The sequence below is a fragment of the Trachypithecus francoisi genome, unplaced genomic scaffold (genome assembly GCF_009764315.1).
Source record: "Trachypithecus francoisi isolate TF-2019V2 unplaced genomic scaffold, Tfra_2.0 Lachesis_group4, whole genome shotgun sequence".
NCBI classification, from domain to species: Eukaryota; Metazoa; Chordata; class Mammalia; order Primates; family Cercopithecidae; genus Trachypithecus; species Trachypithecus francoisi.
In genome coordinates this window covers 29,979,244-29,987,097 of record NW_022681469.1, presented here as the reverse complement: position 1 = coordinate 29,987,097, position 7,854 = coordinate 29,979,244, and the positions used below count along the sequence as shown (strand labels likewise).

Below are 7,854 nucleotides of genomic sequence, written 5' to 3'. Positions count from 1 at the left end.
TATGCCATTGTAGAAATATACCACAATGTATCCATTTTATACATGGTAGACATTTCGGGTATTTACAGTTTAGGGCCATTACAAGAGTGCTTCTTTGAACATTCTTGTATTCATGAAAAAACAGCATTTTCTAGAGTGATCAAAGGGATTAATGGGACATTTATGTACCTAGAAACATGATTTATATATATAGATATAAGAAAACAACAGGCATTATGAATCCTATTTATTTATTGAACTTCCATGTTTATTGCAGCACTATTGACAATAGCCAAGATATAAAATCAACCTACAAGTGTCTACAATCAAACGAACGGGTAAAGAAAATGTGGTGTATATACACAATGTAGTATTATTCAGCCATAAGAAAAGAAAATCTTGTCATTTTCAATCATGTGGACGAACCTGGAGTACATTATGTTAACTGAAATAAGCAGACACAGAAAAACAAATACCTCATAATCTCACTCATATGTGGAATCTAAACAAGTTGACCTCATTGAATCAGAGAGCAGAATGGTGGTTACCAGAGGCTGGGGTTTTACGGGGAGAAGGTTTGGGGAGATGTCTGTCAAAGCACACCTAATTACAGTTAGATAGGAGGAATAAGCTCAAGAGATCTGTCACACAGCATGATGACCGTAGTTAATGATGATATATTCCATCTTTGAAGAATGTTAAGTGCTCTCACTACAAAAATGATAAGTCTGTGAGGTAAAGTACTTAATTGGCTAGGATTAAGCATTCAACAATGTATATATACTACAAAACATCATGTTGTAAATGATAAATGCAAAAAATTTTATCTGACAATTTAAAAATTAAATAAATTATATATCGATATCTATATCTATCTACCTATATATATCTATCTACACATATATATGTGTGTGTGTGTGTGTGTGTGTGTGTGTATATATATATATCTTTTTTTTCCCTTGAGTCAGGGTCTCACGCTGCCACCCAGGTTGGAGTGCAGTGGTGAAATTATGGCTCACTGAAGTCTCTACCTCCTGTGCTCAAGTGATCCTCCCACCTCAGCCTCCCAGCTAGGTGGAACTAGAGGTGTGCACCATCATGCCTGGCTGTTTGGAGGGTGTGTGTAGAGACAGGGTCTCACTATGTTGTACTGGCTGGGTCTTGAATTCCTGGGCTCAAGCACTCCCCTCGCCTCGGCCTCCCAAAGTGCTGGGATTAGAGGTGTGAGCCACTATGCCTGGCCAAAAAAAACTAAATAAAATTTTAGAACACGTTATGAAAGGACAGCAGTAGGCTGGGCACGGTTGGCTCACGCCTGTAATCCCAGCACTTTGGGAGGCCGAGGTGGGTGGATCACCTGAGATCAGGAGTTCGAGACCAGCCTGGCCAACATGGGGAAACCTTGTCTCTACTAAAAGGACAAAAATTAGCTGGGCGTAGTGGCACATGCCTGTTATCCCAGCTACTCGGGAGGCTGAGGCAGGAGAATCACTTGAACCCCGCAGGCGGAGGTTGCAGTGAGCCGAGATCACGCGCTATTGCTCTCTAGCCTGGGCAACAGAGCGAGTCTCAGGAAAAAAAAAAAGGAAGAAAGGATAGCCATATTCCAAATACTGAGTCTGTGTCTTTGTCATAACCTTAGCTGAAATTATCAAAAATATATAGTTCTTGTGGTCTTTTTGTTGTTCCACTACTTAGTCCTAAGCATACAAACTCTGATGATTACCAGCATGTTTAACACACAGCACACAACACGGAAGCCACTGAAGTACTTTAGGACTTTGACTTTAACCTCGTGCACCTGGAGTTTCTAGTGCTGATGGTGATGGCGTGGAAGACACTGCAGAGGCAGGAAGTGGTAACAGTTCCATTTCTGGCCACTCTGAATACAGAATAAAATTTGCATCCAAAATCACTGAAGAAATGTTTCAAACCACAAGCTTCCGCAGGCCAGGCACAGTGGCTCACACCTGTAATCTCAGCATTTTGGGAGGCTGAGGTGGAAGGATGGCTCAAGCACAGGAGTTTGAGACCAGCCTGGGCAACATAGTGAGACCCCATCGCTACAAAACAAACAAAACAAAACAAAAACAAAAGCTTCCACAGTCTCTGAGAATTTTCTAGAATGACCAAGGACTTGGTTATAGTTAGGTAACTAAGAATAAAAACTGTAGACTGTGAACTGCACCCATTAAAATAAAGGAAGACATCATATATGAAAGTGAGAAATAGGCCAGGCGCAGTGGCTAACGCCTGAAATCCCAACACTATGGGAAGCCAAGGCAGGAGGATCACTTGAGACCAGGAGTTCAAGACCAGCCTAGGTAACATTGTAAAACCCTGTCTCTCATGCATCACTTACAAAACTTATAAGTAAACCACAAATGGCCTGTCCACTTATATTTTCTTCATGCCTCTTACATTTCAGAGTTCTTAATCTTCCATAGAAAAGTGTATATGAATGATGTCCTCCCAAACTTTTCCTGTCTTTCCTTAAATGTAAATTCTCAAGGCTACAGCTTCCATATCTTCCCAGTATCATTTTTCGGAATGAATCTTTTTTTTTTTTTTTTTCTGAGACGGAGTCTTGCTCTGTTGCCTAGGCTGGAGTGTAGTGGTGCAATCTCCACTCACTGCAACCTCCGTCTCCCGGGTTGAAGCAATTCTCCTGCTTCAGTCTCCTGAATAGTGGAATTACAGATGCGCACCACCATGCCCAGCTAATTTTTGTGTTTTTAATAGAGATTTTCACCATGTTGGTCAGACTGGTCTCGAACTGGCTGGTCTCAAACTCCTGACCTCATGATCTGCCCACCTTAGCCTCCCGAAGTGCTGGGATTACAGGTGTGAGCCACCGTGCCCGGCCTGGAATGAATCTTTTATGCCCTGCTCTGGCAAAAGGTCTTGCGTGAAATGAGAAGACGTAACTGGGTGTTTGGATTCTGTCTCCTGTCTCTTCATATTCCAGGGCTCTTTCCTTTGCTCCAGGCAGGTGATCACGTCTGGCTTAGATATAGCAAAACCCAGGGAGGCCAGGTTTCTGTAGTTCTCTAACATCACATCCCTATACAAATTCTGCTGTGCAGGGTCCAGGCATCCCCACTCCTCTGGAGAGAATACAGTCACATCCCTGAATGTCAACAGACTCACTTGCCAGCTTCTAGGGTGGTGTTCTCCCTACGGATCTCTGAGTACCTGCAGATCACAGGTCTGCCGAACACAGCCCATTTTTGTGTTAGTTTTTGGGAAATATGTGCACACTTTTCTGTTGGCTTCATAACTAGGAGTGAAATTGCTGGGTCATAGGATTGCTTTCACTGATACTGCCAGCTTTCCAAAGTGGTGTATTAATTTACACTCCCATCAGCAATATATAAGAGTTTCATGTTCTTTACAACAATTGGTATGTTATTTTTCATTTAGTTATCCTGGTATGGGGGTAATGGTATTTATTGCCTTGTTCTTTTAAGTTACATTTCCTTGATGACTAAAGCACATTTTCAGGAACTTATCAGCCATTTGGTTTGGATATCTTTTGTCAAGTGCCTATTTAAGGCTTTTAGGCAAACAATTTAAAGTCTGAATTTATCCACCATGAATGTGATAAGAGCATTGTTAAGAATTCAATTTAATCCCAAACAAGCAAGTTCTATTCATGAGTGACATTGAGAGATAATCCTTACACCTGTATGGTATTTGCGTGATCTCATTTGGCTAATACAGCAAGTACTCCGGAAAGCAGAAGGCTGAGATTATGTTTTACCTGGAAGGAAGCTGTCTTGGAGGGGTTGTGACATGCTCAAAATAAGTGGCAGAACCAAGATTCTCAAGGTTTTGCAACTTCCTGACCAAATACTCATTTCACCATAGTAGTTCTTAACTCCATTTAATTCCTTTATAATAAATATTTTATATCTTCCCCTTTACTACAATGAAATTAAATGTATACTTTCAAAAGAAAATCAAGCCAAACACGGTGATGCCCACCTGTACTCCCAGATACTCAGGAGGCTGAGGCAAGAGGATCTGCTCAAGTCCCTGGAGTCTGAGGCTGTAATATGCTATACTCATACCGGTGAATAGCCACTGCCCTCCAGCCTGGGCAACAGAGTGAGACCCTATTTCAAAAAAAAAAAGAAAAAGATAATCAATATATTGCCTCTATGTTATAAAGGAGAAATAAAAGGGTAGTACTTTATAATAAATAATTACTGGCCTGGCACAGTAACTCATGCCTGTAATCCCAGAACTTTGGGAGGCCAAGGTGGGAAGATCGCTTGAACCCAGGAGTTCAAGAACAGCCTGAGCAACACAGGGAGATCCTCTCTACGAAAATTAAAAAAAATAATAGCCAGGTGTGGTGGAACATGCCTGTGGTCCCAGTGACTTGGGAGGCTGAAGCGGGAGGATCATTCAGGATTGCTTGGGCCTGGGAGGTGGAGGCTGCATTGAGCCGTGATCACACTACTGCCCTCCAGCCTGGGCAACAGAGAGAGACTCTGTCTCAAAATAAAATAATAATTACAATGATTACAAATAGAATAATTAATAACTAAATAATTATAAGGAAAATAATAAATTCTGGGCACAGCTGTATTAGAACATGTAATGGAACGATAGATAGTTTCCTCTACAAACAGACTGCCCCTGCTGTCCCTGACATAATTTTCCACATTGGGGAACAGCTCTAGGTAAAACTGTGAACAAAACAAAGTACAGTCATCTTTTATATGGTAGTTGTATTCCCGGGAAATTAACTGTTAATTTTTGACATGTTTTTTAAATCATTATCTGAGTTTTAGGCTCAGATAATTATGGACAGTTTTTCACCTACATGAATATCTGAGGATACATTTGAAAGCTGGACAAGTCTTTATTTTACAGGATTGTCACATTCATTGCAGAACAACATAGCAGCCCTGGCCCCATGCCTCCTAAATGGCGGTAGGGTCCTGTAATCATTGTGACAACCCACTACTCCTTGGGGCGGTACTTCTCCTACTGACAACACTACACTACACGCACTGTCCAGCAAATGTCCAGCCTGAAATATGCAATGTAACCAAAAAGCCAAGGTTTGGCTGAGAAAGACCTGGGTTTGGCACTCAGTCATTCACTCTCAATGAGACCCCGAGTAAGCCACTTCACATCTCTGAGCCTTGGTGTCCCAACTATGAGGCTGGCCTCTGCATTTTGTAGCAGCGGCAGCATTTACTATGTCTCACTGCACCTGCTGCAAGCTGCTTGGAGCAAGTCTCTGTCCTTCCCACTCCATCGCTTAGCTGCTCGATCAACCACCCAGCCCTGCCCCACGTTGGCAGCGATTTGCAAAGTTGACCAGTTAGTTACTCACGCACATAGTGCTTTTGATCTTCCCACTCCCTGTTGATAAATGTGTTCAGCAGTAACATGGTAGATATTAGTATGAACTATCACCATTAGGAAAAAGGTGTTAAAATGAGTATCTATTGGCTCAGTAGAAAATACTCCTTAAGGCTTTAGCTGTTGAAAAAATATACCGTTTGACACTTTCTCAAGTCCAAATGCAGTAGCTCATCATAACCAAAATCTTGGTAAATAGAACACCTTCCCATTGGGATTCCAACTGCAGGCCTTGCTAGCACATGCCTTCTTGAAATGTGTGATAATTAACTGCTTGAAAAAATAGAAATCAAATTAGTGACTGATGTCACAGTGGATTCAAAAGTATGACTACAGCTTAAATTCAAAGGCACACGGGTATAGGGTATAGAATATGAACATATCATTGTTAAAGTACAGTTTTTTTAAAAAGTTGATAACATGAACATATACGAATATCAAATTAACATGCATCAAACATTTTATTCAACTCAATTAATAAAGGAACCAATAAGATGTTACAACAAATTTGAGTGAGAATTTTACCTACAGAGGTTTATATTCTCCACTGGGCAAGGTGTGTTTGTTTGTTTGTTTTTTGAGACAAGCTCTCGCTCTGTCACCCAGGCTAGAGTGCAGTGGCATGATCTCGGCTCACTGCAGCTCAACCTCCCAAGTTGAAGCAATCCTCCTGCCTCAGTGTCTTGAGTAGCTGGGATTACAAACATGCGCCACCATGCCGGGCTAATTTTTTTGTATTTCTTTTAGACATGGGGTTTCACCATGTTGCTCAGGCTGATCTCAAACTCCTGAGCTCAAGCGATCTGCCTGCCTCGGCCTCCCAAAGTGCCAGGATTATAGGCATGAACCACTGCGCCCGGCTGGACAAAGTATTTTTAAAGTTCTATGAACAGGAATCATTTGCATTACTATGGACAAGAAGCATTTGTATCACTACCAATTTCTACAACTTAACTTCTACCCTAAAGGCTGTAAAACAATCTGGCCTCCTATTGCTGCTGTAGAGGATTGCCCATAAACTCCACAGCTTAAAGCAATACAAATTTATCTTACAATTCAGTTGGAGTATCTGACAGTTGGAGGACAGAAGCCCTAAATGGGTTTACTTGGCTGAAATCAAGGTGTTGGTGGGGCTGTGTTCCTTCCAGAGGCTCTAGGGGAAACCCGTTTCTTCACTTTTTCTACCTTTTTTTTTTTTTTTTGAGAGGGAGTCTTTCTCTGTCACCCAGGCTGGAGTGCAGACTACACCCTACAATCCACTGAAAGGACACCCAATAATCTCTTTTGTCCTTTTCCTAGTCTTTAACAGTTTTTCCTGGCAATGTCAAGGCTCATAGCAAGGGCGATTTTGCAAAACACAAGATCACATAGCCCTGGGCCCATGGTCCCTGTGAACAACCAACCACCTGAGCAGGGGAACAGTTGCCCCTTTCACCAGGACATGGTCACTTTGTTCCTACCCAGCCAACTTGGCTTGTTTCCCTTGGCCTCTGCAAGGGTTAGAGTTTTTCACCCCTAGTTACTGATTAATCACATTATATTCCCTTCCCTGCATCCTGGAGGAATGAAAACAGAGCAGAAACATTTAGTCTACAAACCGGGAAAGAGTTAGAAGGAGACAACGAGGGAAAAGAGACATACAAGTATTAATAGGACACGGACAAAGCCAGACCTTATCCACTTCATAATTTTGTGTAGATCTGATGTTGTTCCAGGGCTGGGGCAGCAAGTAGAGGCAACAGAGAGTGGGGTGGAGATGTCTCTCCACACTGACCTCTTTCCTGAACCCATTTGGCTCTTGTGGAATAAGGGGGAGCCAGGACATCCCCTATAACAAATCCAAGATGGCTTCACCCTATTAACTGTGTGGACATGGTGAAACAGAAGTAACTAGCCACTCTTGATTAAGCCAACAATTTTGAAACTACTCCTGCTCAAAGCTCCATTTAACACTGACTTTTCCCGCTGGTTAGTTACTCATCTCCCCCTTGCTGAGCAAATCCTCCTAAACAAATGGCAATTAACTAAGACATAATGAGGAGCTGCCTGATGGAGGCCAGAACATAGTTTCAGTCAAAGCCAGAGTAATTCATTCCTTCCCTGAACAAACACCAACTGAGCCTCTGCTGAGTGCTAGCCACTAGACTGACTCCGTGGGAAATAAAAAGAAGCCCACAGTCCTGCCTTCAAGGAGCTCCCAGTCCAGTGGGTGGAGAGGTAAGAGTGAATTTGCATGTCCAAAAGCAAAGAGAGGGAAGAAGAGAATTTCAGAATGTTGGGAGAGCAGGAGAGAAAGCACGAAGATGTAGACACAAAGGGCTGTGTTCTTGGCTGGGAACTTCAGGTAGAAAGAAGTGGCTGGAGCTAAGAGTGAATGGGAGGTGAGACTGCAGAAGGAGAGGAGGGCCAGGCTAATGTAAGCATGCCTTGAAACTGGGGTTCAACGAGTCCTTCATTTGCTAGGTGTTTGTTGAGTACTTCCTATGCACCCAA

General features: G+C 42.4%; 1 pseudogene; it reads right to left on the bottom strand.

Moving 5' to 3' along the window:
* Positions 1 to 1,332: 1,332 nt before the first annotated feature.
* LOC117072125 lies at positions 1,333 to 3,689 on the bottom strand (annotated as a pseudogene).
* Between the last annotated feature and the right edge of the window lie 4,165 nt (positions 3,690 to 7,854).